Raw genomic sequence first — 20,511 nt, forward strand, 5'->3', positions numbered from 1 at the left:
ACATTCATAATGAATATTAAAAAAAAAATAAAATATTATTTATATTTTTAATAAAAATTAAAATTAATTTTGTCCATATAAAATAAATTAGTTTAATAACTAATTTAATTTTATGAAAAAAAATAAAGATTTAGTGCTTTTCAAGCGAGGAACTAATTAAAAATAGTTTTAAACATTTTTTATTATAAAAATATTATATTTTTTCCACATTGAAAATGAAGGATTTGAATACAAAAATTTTAATTTGAGAGAATAATACAATTTATTTATATTTCTGAAATTCACGTTAAAAACATAAGGTCAAATAAAATATCTACTAAATTTTAGAAAAACAAGATTTGCTGAATTAAATAAGGTCTTCAATTAATATACTTTTACTGCAATTTCTTATAAGCATTGTACTCCGTAGAACTGAAGAGCTCAACCTATTTCTCTGCTTCGAACAAATATACTTTAAATCTGAAAATATCTGTTCGCAAAAATAGGTTGAGCCAAAGAAGGATAAGCATTTATAGGAAATGTCTTTAATAAGTGGATAATCGGATATCTCAATGTTCTTCCAAAATGTGGTAGGCTCCAATTCTCTTGAGGAGCTTCCATTTCGCTCTGAAGTATTATTAATTCTGATTGGACGTCTAATTCGTATTGCAAAATGTCACAATGAAATGGATTTTGATAAATATCCAGTAAAGGTTGTACATATTTAAAATCCCCAAATCGTTCTTCCATATTACTCAAAACGTCTTCGAGCATTAAAATGTACTCACATAGCTTCATGTCATCTTCTTCTGTATACAAAAGCCCTATTTTGGGGAAATTTGAAAAATTTTTCGATATTAACTCCTGTATAATTAAAAACATTTTTGTTTTAAATTCACAAATGATTCTCCACATATCATTTAAATTTTTCTCTTTTCCTTGCAGTTGTATGTTCACATTGTTCACAATCGTGGAGATGTCGGCTAAAAATGCCAGATCTAATAAGAACATTCGATCTTCCATAAACATAGACTCTTCACAATCTTGCAATTCCAGAAAATCATGCACATATGCTCTAAGTTCAAATAAACGCTCAAGGCACTGCCCACGACTCAACCACCTAACTTCTGTGAAAAGCTTAAGATCACTGTGAGCAGCTCCTTTTTCCTTTTAAGAAGCTAACGAATTTTCTGTGGTTTAACGATTGATGTCCACCACGAATTGTATTTATAATTTTTTCGGCTAGCTTCATTGTGGGGTGCTCAGTTATAAATTTAGTAGCTAATGCTAATTGGTGTATTGCACAATGAAAGCTATTAAATGCATAACCATTATTTGTTAATTGTCCAATGAAACCAGTATTTTTCCCGCACATGACATTTGCGCCGTCTGTACAAATTCCAGCAATTTTTCTACAGTTTACTAGCGATAACAGTTTTTCAATAACAATATCATATATAGCTTTTCCTGTAACGTTGCCAAGCATAGGCTCCAGTGTGAATATTGTTTCGCAAATATTGTAGTCTGCATCTACGGTTCGGACACAAATTGCTAATTCACTAACGTCATTTATGTTGTTGCTATCATCTAGAGCAAATGAAAAATATACACAGCTATTTCATTTATCTATTATAGCTTCTTGCACTAATGCTCCTATTTTAACGCTATTTCGAGCGATAGTATGTCGGGATAAGGATAAAGATTTCGTAAGACTTATGTCATGTTTGATTTCTTTCATGGTTTTACATATAATGTTTTTTATAAATGGGCCATCCGTAAATGGCCTTCCTCGGCGTATAATGTCAAGACTTATTGTTTTAGAATGTTTTGTCTTTAATGCCTCATCCACCTGAAGGTCTTTACTATCAACTTCATTTAACCAACATTTTATTTTATTTAAAAAAATTGTTTTTTTTTTCATTAAAAATGCGCTCTTTTACTACCTCATTACATTCACTTATTTTGCGATGAAATTGTTGAAATGACGTTTCAATATGTCAGACCTTTTATTTTTAAAGGTTTTTGCACATAAAATGCATTGAACATTATCAAAGGCATTTTGAACCATAAAATATGATTGTAGCATGCTGACATGTAAGAATGCTGAAATAGAAAATTTAAACGTTTGTTTCGTTGAGTGCATTCACAACAGCAATGCGTGCGGCCACACACGTCTTCATTCGTTGACTTCTCAACAACGACTGATTCTTACTCTCATTCTGACTACGTGTAGGTTTGTTTCCACTTTTGTGTAAGAGGGCGAGCATCGCTGGTATAGATATTGGTTGATAAAAACAAATCTAATGAATTGTTGGATTGTAATTTTTATGGCTGTGGCAGTTAATAAAAACTTATTTTTTGCAGAATCTACGTTTATGGCGGTATACCCACAAAGAACAATGGAAGACATTTCTCATATCGAAGAATGCAGTCAGATTCAAAGCTTACCTCAATAATATGTGATTTGTAAAGAACGCAATTTTTAAATTTTAAACACAGATATTTAAAACAAAAATCGTGAAACTTTATTATATCGTAGACAGAATGAGGTTATATATGGAACAAGATATCGTGCAGATGGTCGCCACGGCTTTGCTGGCACACACGCGATTTTTAATAAAATTTTCAATGACCGTTTTGCATGAATGCTGCGGTATTTCATTAATGCAGCGTCCAATTTCCTCTTTTTAGGTTTGAGTCGTCGGCGTCAAAAAACCCAAAGAAAAAATCTAAAGGTGTTAAATTGCACGATATTGTCGGCCAATTCTGGTCACAAAAACGCGAAATAACACGACAGGGAAATGACTGATGCAACAATTGAATTGTTTTTCTGGCTACATGCCGCACCATCTTGTTGAAACCACATGCCCTCCACATTCATTTCTTCAATTCAAGGCAAGAAAAAACACTGGTTATCATTTCACGATACCGAACACCATTGACTGTTCGACCTGCCCCATTTTCATAAAAAAAGTTCCAATCATTCCTCCATCCCAAAAATCACACCACACAGTGACACGCATTTGCTTCTCGGAGGATGCATTTGCTTCTCATGAATCACTCGAGGATTTTCCTCACCCCAAATGCGACAATTCTGCCTATTGACGAAGCCATCAAAATTGAAATGGTGCTCGTCACTGAAGATGCTTTTATCGGCCAAAATCAGCATTTGAATGTCGTCTCTCCAATACCAATGAAAATGCGTTGTTCATTCGTGTAGCCCTCTATTTTTACTAACCTCGTACCTTCTACTAGCAAACAATAACAATTGTTCAATTGCCAAATTTAAAAATTGCGTTCTAGTTGGGACACCCTTTAGTGCGTTTGCATATAACCGGATTTAATAAAACCACTGGGTTTAAAATGCCAATTCCATTCACAAATGAGGTTAATCCGGCAAAAAAACTCTCACGTAAACATGGCCTAAGTGTTTAATGAATCTTCCTACAGTCATTATTACAATAATAAGAATTATTATAAATGCCCTTTTATACACCCTTACCCATTCCTTAGTCCATAAAAGCATCTGAAACTAAATCCAAGTTTATAGTAGGGATAGGTAAGTCGACTTTCGATTAATCAATTAGTCGATTTTTTGCAGTTAAAAGTCTAAAAATTGTGGTCGACTTTTGGCTGTAGGGAAAATCGCATAATCGATTATCTTGTGATCGATTTTCGAGTTTGCCCATTGATTGCTGACTTGGCGGTTTTACATTTTCAAAAGAAAACTCGAAAATCGACGAATAATCGATCATAATCGATTTTCTGCGGTTATGAAAAAGTCGAAAATCGAGTTTTATGACAAGTGAAATAATCGCCAGACCGGAAAATCGAATTTTTAGTTTTAGACCAAAATCGAAAAGTCGAATAATCGATTATTGCTTTCCATTACCTATCTCTAGTTTATAGCTATAAAATGATCTAATGTTAAGATGACTTTACATGGCATAGCATTTCGAAACACTGTGCCATGTAAAAATATCAGCATTATTATTATACCCTCCACCATATGGAGGGTATAATTAAATTTGTCATTCCGTTTGTAACACATCGAAATATTCGTCGGAGACCCTATAAAGTATATATATTATTGATCAGCATAAAATTCTATGTCGATTTGACCATGTCCGTCTGTCCGTCCGTCCGTCAGTCCGTCCGTCTGTCTGTCTGTTGAAATCAAGATACAGCTCGTAATTTTAAAGATAGAGAGTCAAAAATTGGTACAGAAGTTTTTATTACTTGCAGGATGGTTGGTATTGAAAATGGGATATATCGGTCCACGTTTTGATATAGCCCCCATAGAACGGTACCTCCCGATTTTCGGTATTTTTAAGGTGTTAGCTTCATAATCCTACCAAAATGGCTGAAATTTGGTACAAAGTCTTACTTAGGGGTATAAAACTTTCCCCCAGAATTTGGTCGGTATCGGTCCACACCTTCATATAGCCCCCATAGAACGGTACCTTCCGATTTTCGGTATTTTTAAGGTTTTAGCTTCATTACCCTACCAAAATGGCTGAAATTTGGTACGTAGTCTTCTTTAGGGGTATAAAACTTTGCCCCAGAATTTTGTCGGTATCGGTCCACAACTTCATATAGCCCCCATAGAACGGTACCTCCCGATTTTCGGTATTTTGAAGGTTTTAGCTTCATTATCCTACCAAAATGGCTGAAATTTAGTACGTAGTCTTCTTTAGGGGTGTAAAACTTTGCCCCAGAATTTTGTCGGTATCGGTCCACAACTTCATATAGCCCCCATAGAACGGTACCTCCCGATTTTCGGTATTTCGAAGGTTTTAGCTTCATTATCCTACCAAAATGGCTGAAATTTGGAACTTAGTCTACGTTGGTGGTATAAAACTTTCCCCCAGAACATTGTCGGTATCGGTCCATGCCTTCATATAGCCCCCATAGAACGGTACCTCCCGATTTTCGGTATTTTGAACGTTGTGCCCTCAATATTCCACCGAAATGGCTGAAATTTGGTATTTAGACTTCGTTGGGGGTATTCAAACATCCCCTTTAAATTTGTCTGCACAGGTCCACACTTTCATATTGCCCCATTTCTGACTAAAATTCGTCGGTATAGGTCCACGTTTCGATATAGCCCCCATAGAACGGTACCTCCCGATTTTCGTAATACTGAAGATTGTGACGTCAATATCCAACCGAAATGGCTGAAATTCGTTATTTAGTCTTCCAAGTGTTATAAAATATTCCAGAAGAGTATTATCAGTATAGGTCCACGTCTTTCTCTATCCCCATAGAAGCGTACTTCTTGATTTTCGGTATTTTTTAAGTTTTAGCCACATTCTCTTACCGAAATATAGGAAATTTGGTATTTAGTCTTCTTTGAGTCTAAAAACTTTCCGTCAGAAATTTGTCGGTATAGATCGACGTTTTGAAATAGCCCCCATAGAATGGTGCCTCACATTGTTTTACCGAAATTGCTGAAATTTAGTATTAACCCCCTGTTTTTGTAACTAATTTTTGTTCGTTCGTCTATATTCGTAATAATTTAGGCATCCATAGCTCAGCCCCCAAATAACATACGGACCTAATTTTTCGTAGACGCGTTCCACATATACTTAAGAACACCTCTTTTAAAAATCAGAGCTCTACATTTGCGCTAAGGCGAGTAAATCAATCTACAAAATTTGACAATTCGTGTGAGAAGAATAAAAATTTTTACAAAAACAGGGGGTAAGTCTTCTTCATACACGAAAGGAAACTAATTATTCCATTTTACTTCAATACAACTTGTGGTGGAGGGTATAACAAGTTCGACCCGGCTGAACTTAACGCCGTTCTTACTTGTTTTTATTTCATTTTTCTTAAAGCTAAAAAAATATTGCTTGTTGCCGTGGACAACAACGTAAACAACAGCATTCATAAATGAGAAATGTCGTAAATTAATTTGACGATGTCTGACCGATAACAATTTCTCGTAACATTCTGTCTCACTCTCTTTACATTTTCTCACAAACAGATTACCCATTTAAAGCAGATCTATGAGAGCTCAATGGCTTTGTTTTTGCCTTATACATTACACCTTAGATAAGAGAAATAGGGTATTTATTAAGATTATCACAAAAATATTGTAGATATGTAGGTGGGCACAGTATTACAACGAGTATTGATAATGTATCTCCAATGTAAATCAATAGCAATAAGGTGAAGTTATTCTTATCATAGATTCTACATATGTAATCAATAACTATTAAAAATTAATAGGCAGTTAAAGATCTCAGTATCATAAATTATATGGACAGCCGACTTGTCGACTGTTAATCTTTCTTAAAGATTTTAGATAAATGTGAGGTGGTTTTATGAACTTGTTAAAACAATGTACTCAGTAAGTAGTAAATACATACAGTAAGTAGTAAATACATAAATTAAATATTTTTTATGCAAATATGAAACAATTGATGGGAATTACTATAGCTAAGAAAGATTAAACAATAGCAAGTAAAAAGTCGTCAAGTTCGACCGGGCCGAACTTTTTAAACCCTCCACCATAAAATACTCTTAACTAAAATGGAATAATACGTTTCCATTCTTGTCCACAATTTTAGTGGCAAACATTTTTCGACCACGGATAACCCCCCAAATGCCTAAATTATCTAATCTAATCTAAAAATGTGTTCAATAAGGTTGTACAGGGGGCTATATCAAAGTGTGGACCTACGTTGATAATTTTTTGTGGAAAAGCTAAATTCCTAAAAATACCGAAAATTGGGAGGTACTGTTATATGGGGACCATACCTAAACATAGACCTATGTTTACAATTTTTGGTTGGAAAGTTTCGTGACTGCAGAGAACCTCAAATGTCAAATTTCGGGTTGCTTCAAAAAATTTTACAAAAACCTGCAAATACCGAAAATAGGCAAGTACCGCTATATGGGGCCTATACCAGAACATGGCCCTATATTGACAACTTTTGATTGAGAAGTGTTGTGCACAATAGAAACTTTGCATGTCAAAATACAGCAAGTTCGGTCAAGAACTAATGCAAAATTCTCAAAATACCTAAAAGCTTAAATCTGATATTTAAAATACATATTTTTCAAATTAATTTTAACTGCAACTGCTCCATCTATTAATCAAGTATTCTAAGGGAAATCACAATAAAATTAATAGTGTAAACACGGCCATAACAACACCTAAATTAATATTGCACAGTGCCATCTACGTGTTAACGATGCAGTTCCAAGTCTCACACCTAGATGGCAACAGGCTTTCATAATTTCAAATAAAACACGTGTTTTCTTATTAAAGTGTTTTAGACTACAGTGTAAACGTACCATACAAATGGCATAAAAATATATGCCATTGGTATGATTGGCATAAAAATATATGCCATTGGTATGATGGCATAGAATTTGGCATAAAAAAAATATGCCATTGGTATGATCATACGAGTTTGACGACCAAATATATATTAAAGCATTTTTCACACATGTGGCATAAAACCAACCATGAAAGAAAAAAAGAAAGAAGTTGTTTAAGATGATAGAAAGAAAGATGAACGGTGATTAATGGACCAAATTGCAAATAAAATATATGGTCTTAAATGAAACTTTTTTTGTTTGTTTTATTATTATTGTTATTTTATTATTATTGTTTGTTTTATTGTTTTATTGTGTCTGACATGACAAGACAACGAGACAAGGAAGGATAATTATCAGGATTTAAAAGAAATTGGATTTAAATGTTTTAACATTAAAATGGGCAAACACTTCAGGCTTCACCCCCACTCACTAGAGTGATTTCATTGCAAAAATTGCATTCTATAAGATAACTCTTTTGTGCAAACAATTTGAAAGTACAGACCAGTGTGTCTGATCATATCAGAATAGATCCCTATTCTTATTGATTAATTAAAAAGGCGCGCTCTGGCGATTTTTTTTATTGCTTGTTACGACTCCCTGTTAGGCGGCGCTAGAGGGGACCTTCCGGCTGCTAGCGGTCTCGGGTCTATGGTCCTCAACCCGTCCACATCTCTAGCCCACAGGGCGAACACGAATTTGAACTCTAACTTCCCACAAAACACTACAATCACACACACAAATAATCTGCCTCGATAAGGGAGCCATGATGGACTACTCCCACATTCTGCCCTCCCTTCCATGGTTTCCAAATGTCCACAACAAATACATTTTATTGGAAACCCCACGAACACACACACTCACCTCATCACCTGTTGGGATTACCCCTGTTCAAAAACAATTAAAACATATTAAATATTCAATCACATTCAATACATATTACATTTATTTTTATATTAAAAAGACTTAAATTTAAATGAGTTTGATATTTTATGAGTCCTACTTGATTTTAATGAATTTCTAACACCAGCGACCAAAAGACATTTATGGAATTAAAAAAAAACGTTTATCTTTGTGTTCCGCTAAGAACCCTAGAGATATTAGTTTACGCTTTTCTAGCTTGTTCCTATTATATTTAATAACCTATTATAAATGAGCTCACTGATAATGGTTTATAGGGCTAATATCCGGCCTCTACAACACTCTGTACAAAAATGTCTCTAGTATTCCCTTGGACACTATATAAAAAGTCTTATTTAAATTAAGCTTGGCATTAAAAACCCTCACAATATTTAAGATTCAAAACATAAAACGCACACATAGACAACACAACATTAACTTAAGCTAGTTGAATTTGTTTTTTTGTAGTTATTTCATAGTTATAAGAAATGCAACACGCTCCAAGGCTTAAATGCTCAGATCCGTGTTGCTAAAAGATTTATGTCAATTTTAATTTGTAATATTTGTTGATTTTTCTTTTTTTAGATTTTTATAAATTTAGTAAATTTTTACTTATGATTTCTCGTTTTTCTTTGTATTTTTACAGATAACCGCCTTGATACATTCAGTTGTTGGAATATACAGGTTACCTTACTTTTTTGTATCTTTCAATGGCCAAATTGATGGAAATCTTTAACTCCCCGATAACAAATTTGTAGTTGTTTGGAAACCACCGCAAAGATGTTTGGCTTCACTCACAAATCACAAAAAGGATGAGAATCACTGTTGTTTTCTATGGGGTAAACGGCAACACACCAACAACCACACAAATTGCTCGTTTTTTAAATTTGCTTTGGCACCACCCAGCCTTCTTTCTAATGTAGACGCTTTTGTGTAGAATAAAAAGATCACTGGCCCCCACTTCGGAGTACCGGAGGCCAGTAACATGGACTATTTCCTTGGGGAACCTACCAACAAAAAAGAATGGTCTCTTTTAACCACTTCTAACATCATCCATCATATATTATTAACTCACTTTAATTTTAATTCCACCCGCTATTAAAGAAATAAACACTCCACAATAAAAACGTTACACAGATCTTTGATTTTCTCTGTTGTTAATTATTTTAGAAACTGCTGAGAAGGTAAACTTATACCGTGACGGTTATCCGTAGACTAAGAACATAATTTTTCCGCTTTCCCTATTTATAACTTCGACATTTTCCACCATTTTCATAAAATTTCCAATATTAAATATGAAAATTTGTTTAATGGCGTACGGCACACTAAATGGCTGAACATTTTCAGTGTTGATTAAAATGTATGTAACATACCACCGAACGCAACTCTAAATTTTTCTGCCGATGGCAATGCCATTGCTTCTTCTGCTCATTCAGTTTCGGGTTTCACATGTAGCGCGAGCGCATCAAATTATTTTAATTTTACTAATAAATTAAAATTACTTTTGCCGGTCCCCCTTCGCATTTTTTCGCAAAAAAAATGGTTTTTGTGTCGGTGAGTAAATATTAATTTTCCATTTGCAATGGTTAAGGATTAAATAAAATAGCGCCGCCTACACGGTCTAAAAAAAACCCACCCACGCAACAAAACTTCGACCATTGATGAGTCCAGTTTGCAAGGGTCGATGTGCGTGTGGTGTTCTTTTCCCAACGTGGGGAACTCCCACACCCTGGAGTCTCCTGCCGGGCTAACTCTTTTCCCGATTGGTAAGTTTTTCCATGACCATGTGGTTTTTTAGAACCAACGGTACCCCCAAAAGCCGCCCTTCATGTTATAGCAGTCTCTACCAACACATACAATACCGCCAAGCCTAACGACGTTGGCGTACGCCCAACCGACTGAAGAATTATCAATTGGTAAAATTTGTGAATGAAGTGTATTCAAGATTTTTGTAAGCTGTAATCGATACACTGCTACGACAAAATTCTTCACTTCATAATAACTATTTGAAAATTTTCTTCATATTAGTTACTTCAGAAAATTTAATGCTGTTTTTCCTCTTTTTACAGGTTCACCAACGATTATTGTGTCCCATTCATTTTACACACATACAAAAGCTGACTTGCAAGGCGACGTCGACGGATACTGCATTTCCTAAATGCCCACCTTCATACACATATCTGTATGGCGACGTCGGCGTATACTCATATACTCAACAAATCATCCACCTGTAGTGGTGTTATTTACGATATTGAAGTGTGCTATCAATTGCCGTGAATAGCCACGATATCAGAAAGAAGAAGACTGTTTACATTTGTAAACCCATGGAAAATTTCCGGAATTCACTGGTAAATTTGATTTTTTTCTTTTAATACAATTTTATTAATGTTTCTTCATCTTTTGCAGATTTTCCCACCCTCTATGGTGCATGTTATGTTATTATGGAAAGAGGTAAGTATCTCGTTATAAAATTTCCTTTGAAACACCTAGGGGAAACTTTATTTCTAATTTAATTAATTTTTTTAGGAACATGCTCAATAATACAAACCACGGTTGGCGGCCTGAAGGCATTACTTGCAGTTGTTAAAACGCATTGTTTTTTTCCGCCCGACCATGGAAAACTTTCCGAATCAATTTGGCCTCACTTACTGGCCACTTGACATACTCCAAATATTGTTATACCGGAGTGTAAAGTTTGCCCATATTATGACCTTTTATAATTAATAAACTGATCTTTTCCTTTCTCTTTTTTAGGCACCTGATGTATTCCAGTGGCATAGACCGGTGCATTATTTAACCCAAATCCCAGAGGGTTGATGTGTGTACGTGTTTTCTTGGTCTGCTGTGTACCATATTCCCGAGGCCCATCTTGCTCAAAAGTGTTCATGGTTTTTAGGAGGTAAGTCCTAATCAGCTGTGTCCATTCAGTGGTAGTGTACCCAAGTGTTCCGTGTCATCTCTAACTAATGTTTTTATTCTGCACCATGAAATTGTGTTACATTTAAAATCAAGGCAAATTTATAGAAGGTATGTGCATGAATTACAACAATTAAAAAAAATTTACAAAAACAACATTGTTGTTATTGAAAATTAATTGTCAAAGAAAATATTGAATATTAGGGTCGTTCCAAAAATTTTTTTTTTTTTTAGGAAACACATACATTTTGAAAATACCTTCTAAAATCGAACAAATTTGAATCAAAATGTAGATATAACGCATTCAGAACTCTCGTAGGTAATTTTTATAACACGTTTACGATGAAAATAAGTATTTTATGTTAGCAAATTTCGAAGTTTCAAATTTTATGAGTAGACACTATTACATTTTGAAAACTAAATTTACCAAAAAAAAATTAAGAATACAGCTGGTTGTTACTTCTACCTTTAATAAATATGCCTTGTTAAAAATGATACAAATTTGCAATTCTTTTAATAAGGGACATACCGGGGTACTTTTGGAAATTTTTGAAAGTGAAACGTAATGAGGATTATAATGTTGTAAATGTGATTTGGGATCAGTGGCATATCGTGAAATGGGTGGACATAAGTGGAAAACATTTATGTGGGATAAATCCCAATAATGAACAAGCTGGTTTATGGCAACAATGTTCACATCCATGAACTTGTGTGTTGACCAACCACATGACTGAAAAGTGTTTCTAAATGTTTGTGGGCAATTTGTTTATCCACCACGAAATAAGAATTAGATTTGAATGGTGATCTCAAAAGAACAAATTTAAATAGTTTGCCTCACCGGCATTATTATGTATATACGGGAATGGGATAGATTTGGTCTTATTTAAAATTATTAACCGTTGTGTATTTTATTATGGCTTTTTGCAACATTTTAGAGGGGAAATCTAAATGAAAAAGAAACACATTTTATTACCTGTGTCACTAATTTTGTTCAGCTGCGATCGACATTCCGTCAACCACAAAATATAAAAATAATTCATTCCGCATCATTTTTGGCTACGGCCTGTTTAGTTACCAAAATAACATAGGTCAATGTGTTACCGAAGTAAAATTTATGTTGATGATTAGAAAATATGGATGGCTTGGAATATTCGATGTTAGCACAAAGGCTGTTTTAATTTCCAATCAATTATATAGATTTTTTTGGATTGTTGCTGTGAATCACATGAGATTCTGACGACGTAGCGACATTTCGTATTGACATATAAAGATTAACATGACGTTTTGTGATTTCGTGGAAGAATTTTATTACTCTGAATATTGAATCTGTATGAGTGATGTAATTCCATCAAATGATGTAGTGAAGTTGACCTCTGGCCAATTGTATCTAAACGGTTTTAGGGAAAAAAAAAATTAATCAATGGGTATATATATCACTGGTATTGTTCACCATAGGACAGTAAGAGTATAATAGACGTCGGTTTAGACATATGTTCCTCATTCACGGGGATATTTGTCCTGTATTGGTAGGTATTTACAAAATACTAGTTTTGGATACTAGCTTTAATCAGTCTTCAGGTAAAAAAAAAACATCTTAGGGACATACTGCAAGACCAAACCTTTTTCTCTGATTTAATAAGTTTAGTGTGCCTTGTATCAATTTGCCAAACCAACCTAAATTGGTATGGATAGATATGGTTATATCAAGTATGCTATTAACGTGTACCATGCCAAACAAAAATAATGTTTGAGCATTAGTTATGATCCGAATTGTCTTAGTGTTCTTGATATTGTAGAATATCTGGGGATTCTTGAAAATCTTGCCCAATGGGAATTTTTTTTTTTTTTTTTTTTTTTTTTTTTTTTTTTTTTTTGGAGGATTATAAAATGGACGTACATCACGACTTGCTGGATTTATCTTTATTATTGGTATTAGTTGGAACTGTTAGGTAATTGGACTCTAACTTTTGCACCGGCCACATTGGTCTCCCTCAGTACGCTCGGCACCGGTTCCATCACGCTACATATGTTGGAGCCATTTATGTGGTTTGGTTCAGCTACACGGCCTTTGCTGTAGCCTTGTTAGAAATCTCAATTACCTACAAATGCTCCAACTATGCCTTTATAAGATAACCTCACAGTGTGGTGTCACATTTTTAAATCTTTCACATGGCAAGTGCCTATTGGCTTTCCTTGCATGTCTTCGACTTCATAAATATTATTACCAATGGGTCTTACTATTCTGCATTTCGTATACTTTCTACAAAATTTGGCGTTGATATTTTTCCCAAAATCACTAAGGACGTGGTTCCGTTTATATGCCTCTTGCCCTGGTAGAAACTTTACAGTCCGCGCGCGCTGGTTATACCGTTTCGCGCTTCTCTCATACGCTTCGTGCAAGTTTTTTGCAATTTTTTCTCGGATAATCTCCAACTTTTCCTTTCGGTTTAATTCAGTAATCTTATGATCACATAAGGATTTCAATTGCCTCGCCAATTTATAATCGCTCCCATTCGTATACATTTCGTATCCGAAAAGGGCAAAAAAAGGTGTTACGCCCGTGGCTGTATGCACGGACGACCTCAACGCGCACTCAATTTCGGATAAGTATACGTCCCATTCCCTATGATCATCCTCCAAGTAGGAACGAATTGCGGCTAAAACCGACTGGTTCACCCTTTCCGATGCATTTGATTGTGGCGAATAGGGTGCCGTTTGCAAATGGTTGATTTTGTGTAGCTCTACCATGTCTTTGAAACCTTTCGACGTGAACTGGGAGCCATTATCTGTGTGTATGGTTTCCGGGACTCCAAATTTTCGGAAGATCTCCTCAACTAGGAATTGTATGACATTTGTTGTGGTAGCTTCTCTCATAGCCTTGAGAAAAACAAATTTTGAAAAGTGGTCAACCACTATAAAAATGTAGGTATTACCGTTTTTAGATCTTGGATATTTTCCTAAAAAGTCCATATAGAGTTTTTGGAACGGACGTTCCGTCACAACCTCGTTCCCTATTGTTGGTTGAGTATTTCGATTTATGGGCTTAGTCTCCTTACACGTTTTACAATTGTTCACATATTGTTTGACCTGTAATGCCATTTTTGGCCAATAGTAAAACCTTTTCAAACGGTGAAGAGTTTTGGCAATGCCTCCGTGGGCTGCTGTTACCTCATTATGAGCTTTTTCAATTAACAAATATGTTAAGGATTCAGGGATCCACAATTTATACGGCATTTCTTCTTCCAACTCGGAATCTACATCACTTTTAGTGCGTTTGAATATAAGACCATTTTCAATTTTAATATCTGGCAGTTTTGCTTTATTCTTTTCGACATTTGCTAACAAGTCTTGATACTCTTGGCTTTCAAATTCAGTAGTTTCGAAATCAAAGAGATCATCCACTACCTGAAACTCTTCTACTACTTCGAGACGAGAGAGCATATCTGCTACTACATTGTCTCTGCCTTTTCTATGCTCTATATCAAAATTATAACCCTGTAGCATCAGAGACCAGCGCGCGAGTCGGCCACTTAAGTCCTTTACCCCCATTAGCCACTTTAAGCTGGCATGGTCCGTTATGACTGTAAACTTCATTAGCTCCACATAGGGTCTAAATCGTTTCACAGCCATAACGGCCGCCAAGCACTCCTTTTCAGTTACGCTATAGTTGCGTTGGCAACTATTTAGCTTTTGGGAGTAAAAGGCTATTGGGCACTCCTCGTCGCTTTCTCCCTTTTGAAAAAGGACAGCTCCAATACCATGCTCTGAAGCGTCACACTGGATAAAAAAGGGTTTTGTAAAATCAGGGTGTTTTAAAACAGGTGCTGTTGTTAATGCCACTTTCAAATTTTCAAAGGCTTCCTTCGCTTTTTCGGTCATTGAAAATTTTGGACCCTTTTTCAGTGTATCGGTCAGGGGGGCGGAAATGGTAGCAAAATTCTTAATGAATCGCCGATACCAACCGGCCGTCCCTAAAAAGCTACGGACATCCCTTGGGCTTTTTGGTACTTTCAAGTTTTTGATGGCTAGCACTTTCTCTGGGTCTGTTTTTAGAGCTCCTCCTCCTATAATGAACCCCAGGTACTTAAGTTCCTTAAAACAGAACATACTTTTTTTCAACCCTATCGTGAGATTTGCATGTTTCAAACAGTCTGCTACTTCCTTCAAAAGCTTCAAATGGGTCTCAAAATCTTCTGAAATTACTAAAAGATCATCCAAGTAAATAAATACATTGGATTTTAGTCGAGCCGGGATCACCTTATCCATAAGACGGCAGAGACGCTGTGCAGCGTTGCATAGACCAAACGGCATCATTCTGAACTGATAGAGTGGACGACCAGGCACTGTAAAAGCCGTGTATGGCCTTGACTCTTCGTCCAACTCTATCTGCCAGAATGCATGTTTTAAATCTACGCTACTGATGTATACCGTTTGGTCTATCCTGCTGAGAATGCCGTCTATATTCTGCAGTGGATAGGCGTCTTTTATGGTTACCGCATTCAATTTTCTTGCGTCCAGACAAAATCGATTTTTACCCGGTTTTCGAACAACTGTGGTCCTATTATTCCAGGCACTTTCGCTCTCTTCTATGACCTTTAGTTCAAGCATCCTGTCTACTTCTTCATATACTATGTCCTGAACAGCTGGAGAAATCGGGTAGTGTCTATCTTTTATGGGATTTGTACCTTCGACCAGTTTAATAGTGTGTTTTTCCAAGGTTGTATGGCCTAAGCCCAATTTTTCAAAAGAAGGAAACGATTCCACAACTTGCTGCAATTTTTCTCTTTGCTCGGGATCTAGAACATGCATTTCCTTTTTATAATCCGAGTCACCCTCAAACTTAGCTTGAATTTTCTCTATGTCTATTTCTTGCACTTCTAATATGTCCGGAGCTAATTTAAACGCCTTCCAAAAATCAATGCCAAGGTAAACAGGCTGTTCTAGATCAGGGCATAAATAGAATGATATTTCCTTTTCCAATTCCTTATACTTTACTTTGACCCTTAATTTGCCAAGAATCCTATGCAGTTGTCCAGAGGCTGTTCGGACGTTGGTATAATGTGATTCGGATCCGATATCTAACTCTTCTAGCAACTCTCTGCATCCTTTCCCTAATACAGAAACTGTTGCACCAGAATCCAGCAACCCTTTTAATTCTTTGCCTTTAATAACTATTGTTGCATAAGGTCGAGGATCAGAAGTCTCATTGTATCTCCGCACTGATTCTACTAACATTTTTCTGGCCCTTTTATTTTCTTTCCTCCTCTGTCTTAACTTCAGTATTCTTTCATATTTCTTTGGATTTTTGTATTTCTTTGGGGTTTTGAGGTCTTTAACTTTCTCCTGTTGAACTTCATTGTCCCTGGTAGTTAGATCAGTATCTGTTTCACCGAATATACTTTTCCTTACTATTTCATAGTTTGTTTTCCTAATCTCTAGTGGTAGGTAGTGACGTATGGAAGCGTAATTAGTGGTTGTTACTTTCGGTGTTGTGGATTTGACTGAGCGGGTGGGTTGGTTGAACACGACTTCCCCGCCGACGTCATGTTCTTTCGGGAGTTTTCCGAATTGCATTTTGGACATAAAGGAGCTACTGTTTTTGGTTGACCGCATCGGTAACAGAATAACGTCCTTTGTGTTGATACGCAATCCATAAAACGGTGCCCCGGTTTGCGGCAGTTCCAACAAACTATCCCAGTCGAAACTTCAGACACTTCGGGCACTCCCTCTAACTCTTGATAATCATAGTCGTATATTTCATTAGTGATTTCATGTACCCTAATGTTACGATTAGTTGGCGGAGGAATAGGTCTGATTTCGCGTTTGGAGCATGCCTTTTCTGCTCGAATGCACTCCATTCTTAACTGCTCCAAAGAATAAATCGCCATGGGATACACCATTCTAAAAATTTCACCCTTCAAATTACCCTTTACTATTTGAACTAGTTCTCCTTCACTTATGGGCTGAACTAATCTCGACCTCAAATTATTAATTGCTTGGAAAAAGCTGTCAATATCCTCGCCCGGTTTGAGTTTTCGCTCTACCAATTCATTCATAATCTCATAATTGGACCTGGTATTGCAGTACCTGCGAAACAATGCATCTTTTAACGAAGGCCAATCTTTTACCACATTGGTTTTGATCTGAAGCCAGAACCATTCATAAGCTCCTCCAGTCAGTAATGATTGGAACTCCGCGAATATTTCCTCCCACGAAACTTTATACTGTTCTTTGAGGTACTCTAATCGGAAGACGAAGTCTTCAACACACATTCCAGATTGCCCACCATCGAATTTCAGTTTAAATTTCTCCACCTTACTCGGGCCGAGTGTATTTGACATCATGTTCGATTGTGGTCTTTCTGGGGGTCTATTTGAATCAATTGTTGGTGGTGGTGTGTTGAAATTAAATGGAACACCTGCTTGTGGAAATTGTGGTTGATTCCTTGCCATGCTTAGATTCTTCACCATATCACCTAACTTCCCTATCGCATCGTAAACCCTTTTCATTTCATCCCCAATGCACTCCTGTACCAATGGTCTAAGATTTAGTGAGGCGTTGGCGATACTTTCGTCTACCATTTGTCTTATATTTTGGTTTCCATTAGATGTCGTAGGATCATTGCTCGCCTGGTTTGAAGCTATCTGATTTGAGTTCAATAAAGGGATATTGTTTGTGCAGTTTTGACCTAATTGATTTCCGTTCATCATCGGGTTAATATTGGAATTATGGTTTGAATTCGAGTTGATTGTTTGGGACATGTCAACTATGGACGCGTCCATACCTACAGGTGGATTCACCATCCTACCCTTTTTGTTATTTTTTCTGTATTTTGGGATTGCTTGTACAAAAATCCTACTCGCATCAAAGGAGGCTGTACGATTTCTCTTACTCCTACGAACCGTTTCGAAGGTATGCTCTTCGGTCATTCGCAACAACGCTATGTATCAATCAATACGGTATGATTATAAAGTCAAACAACGCTATACACGAAATCAAATAGCAAGAACCAAGTAAAATTAAAAATTATAAATCAATCAAAAAGAAGTCAAGAATATAAAAATGTAAAAAAAAATAAAAAGTAAAAAAAATAAGTAGTAAAAAAATAATAAAATATGGTATAAATAGTACGCAAACAAAACAGATTTTTTTGATTAAACAATTAACACAATATAGGGGTTTTCCTTCAGGTGGGTTTTCTTGAGGTGTGTGTTTTTCTTCGATTTAATTTTTAATAAAAATGTCCTTTCGGTCATCAAGGCAGACTAACATATACGACATCACAAAACAAAAGTGTAATAATTCCTGTTTTCGAGTTTGTTTCTGTGGCCATTTTCCTCTCAAATGAGACGAAAACGCTCTCACAAATAGGATTGACAACTAACACCTGATTCTCGTGTTCCAGGTGACTATTGCACAATCCCTTGTCTCGAAATTATCACTATTTACTCTACATTTACAAAACACAAAAAAAGACAGGTCTTTCACAATACAAACATTGTTACACATAAGACGAACAAGCTATTGCACTGACCTATATATAATGGAAGTAATATCCTAAATATCCTATATACCTAAAACTAATATTGCACTTGAAATGTTTTCTATAGAAAACACGAATCAATATCGTCCAGGTTGATGGATATCGCGATATTACTTATAACTATTAAATTCCCTATGGTCTATTGTTTCAGTGACTAGATGGTATTGCACTTTTTTATTTTTTTGTTCATTTTTTGAACTTATTTTTTTCGTTTGGGCGCCATCTGTTACGACTCCCTGTTAGGCGGCGCTAGAGGGGACCTTCCGGCTGCTAGCGGTCTCGGGTCTATGGTCCTCAACCCGTCCACATCTCTAGCCCACAGGGCGAACACGAATTTGAACTCTAACTTCCCACAAAACACTACAATCACACACACAAATAATCTGCCTCGATAAGGGAGCCATGATGGACTACTCCCACATTCTGCCCTCCCTTCCATGGTTTCCAAATGTCCACAACAAATACATTTTATTGGAAACCCCACGAACACACACACTCACCTCATCACCTGTTGGGATTACCCCTGTTCAAAAACAATTAAAACATATTAAATATTCAATCACATTCAATACATATTACATTTATTTTTATATTAAAAAGACTTAAATTTAAATGAGTTTGATATTTTATGAGTCCTACTTGATTTTAATGAATTTCTAACACCAGCGACCAAAAGACATTTATGGAATTAAAAAAAAACGTTTATCTTTGTGTTCCGCTAAGAACCCTAGAGATATTAGTTTACGCTTTTCTAGCTTGTTCCTATTATATTTAATAACCTATTATAAATGAGCTCACTGATAATGGTTTATTGGGCTAATATCCGGCCTCTACAACACTCTGTACAAAAATGTCTCTAGTATTCCCTTGGACACTATATAAAAAGTCTTATTTAAATTAAGCTTGGCATTAAAAACCCTCACAATATTTAAGATTCAAAACATAAAACGCACACATAGACAACACAACATTAACTTAAGCTAGTTGAATTTGTTTTTTTGTAGTTATTTCATAGTTATAAGAAATGCAACACGCTCCAAGGCTTAAATGCTCAGATCCGTGTTGCTAAAAGATTTATGTCAATTTTAATTTGTAATATTTGTTGATTTTTCTTTTTTTAGATTTTTATAAATTTAGTAAATTTTTACTTATGATTTCTCGTTTTTCTTTGTATTTTTACAGATAACCGCCTTGATACATTCAGTTGTTGGAATATACAGGTTACCTTACTTTTTTGTATCTTTCAATGGCCAAATTGATGGAAATCTTTAACTCCCCGATAACAAATTTGTAGTTGTTTGGAAACCACCGCAAAGATGTTTGGCTTCACTCACAAATCACAAAAAGGATGAGAATCACTGTTGTTTTCTATGGGGTAAACGGCAACACACCAACAACCACACAAATTGCTCGTTTTTTAAATTTGCTTTGGCACCACCCAGCCTTCTTTCTAATGTAGACGCTTTTGTGTAGAATAAAAAGATCACTGGCCCCCACTTCGGAGTACCGGAGGCCAGTAACATGGACTATTTCCTTGGGGAACCTACCAACAAAAAAGAATGGTCTCTTTTAACCACTTCTAACATCATCCATCATATATTATTAACTCACTTTAATTTTAATTCCACCCGCTATTAAAGAAATAAACACTCCACAATAAAAACGTTACACAGATCTTTGATTTTCTCTGTTGTTAATTATTTTAGAAACTGCTGAGAAGGTAAACTTATACCGTGACGGTTATCCGTAGACTAAGAACATAATTTTTCCGCTTTCCCTATTTATAACTTCGACATTTTCCACCATTTTCATAAAATTTCCAATATTAAATATGAAAATTTGTT

The 20,511-nt window shown here is 35.6% G+C and overlaps 1 long non-coding RNA gene across 3 annotated transcripts; it reads left to right on the plus strand.

Annotated features, from left to right (window-relative positions):
• The first annotated feature begins 9,639 nt into the window (after window positions 1–9,639).
• LOC141393120 (uncharacterized) lies at window positions 9,640–19,982 on the plus strand. 3 transcript variants are annotated; one of them, XR_012410006.1, is made up of 6 exons: window positions 9,640–9,762; window positions 10,278–10,556; window positions 10,615–10,659; window positions 10,735–10,896; window positions 10,963–11,107; window positions 19,850–19,982. It is a non-coding gene; the product is annotated as an uncharacterized lncRNA (long non-coding RNA). The 3 variants fall into 3 exon arrangements; XR_012410005.1 differs by having other exon boundaries at window positions 10,963–11,235; window positions 19,850–19,980; XR_012410004.1 differs by lacking the exon at window positions 19,850–19,982 and having other exon boundaries at window positions 10,963–12,079.
• The last annotated feature ends 529 nt before the right edge of the window (window positions 19,983–20,511 follow it).

Source organism: Musca autumnalis, unplaced genomic scaffold, assembly GCF_047663935.1.
Source record: "Musca autumnalis isolate F117 unplaced genomic scaffold, ASM4766393v1 scaffold_2, whole genome shotgun sequence".
In the NCBI taxonomy this organism is placed as follows: domain Eukaryota; kingdom Metazoa; phylum Arthropoda; class Insecta; order Diptera; family Muscidae; genus Musca; species Musca autumnalis.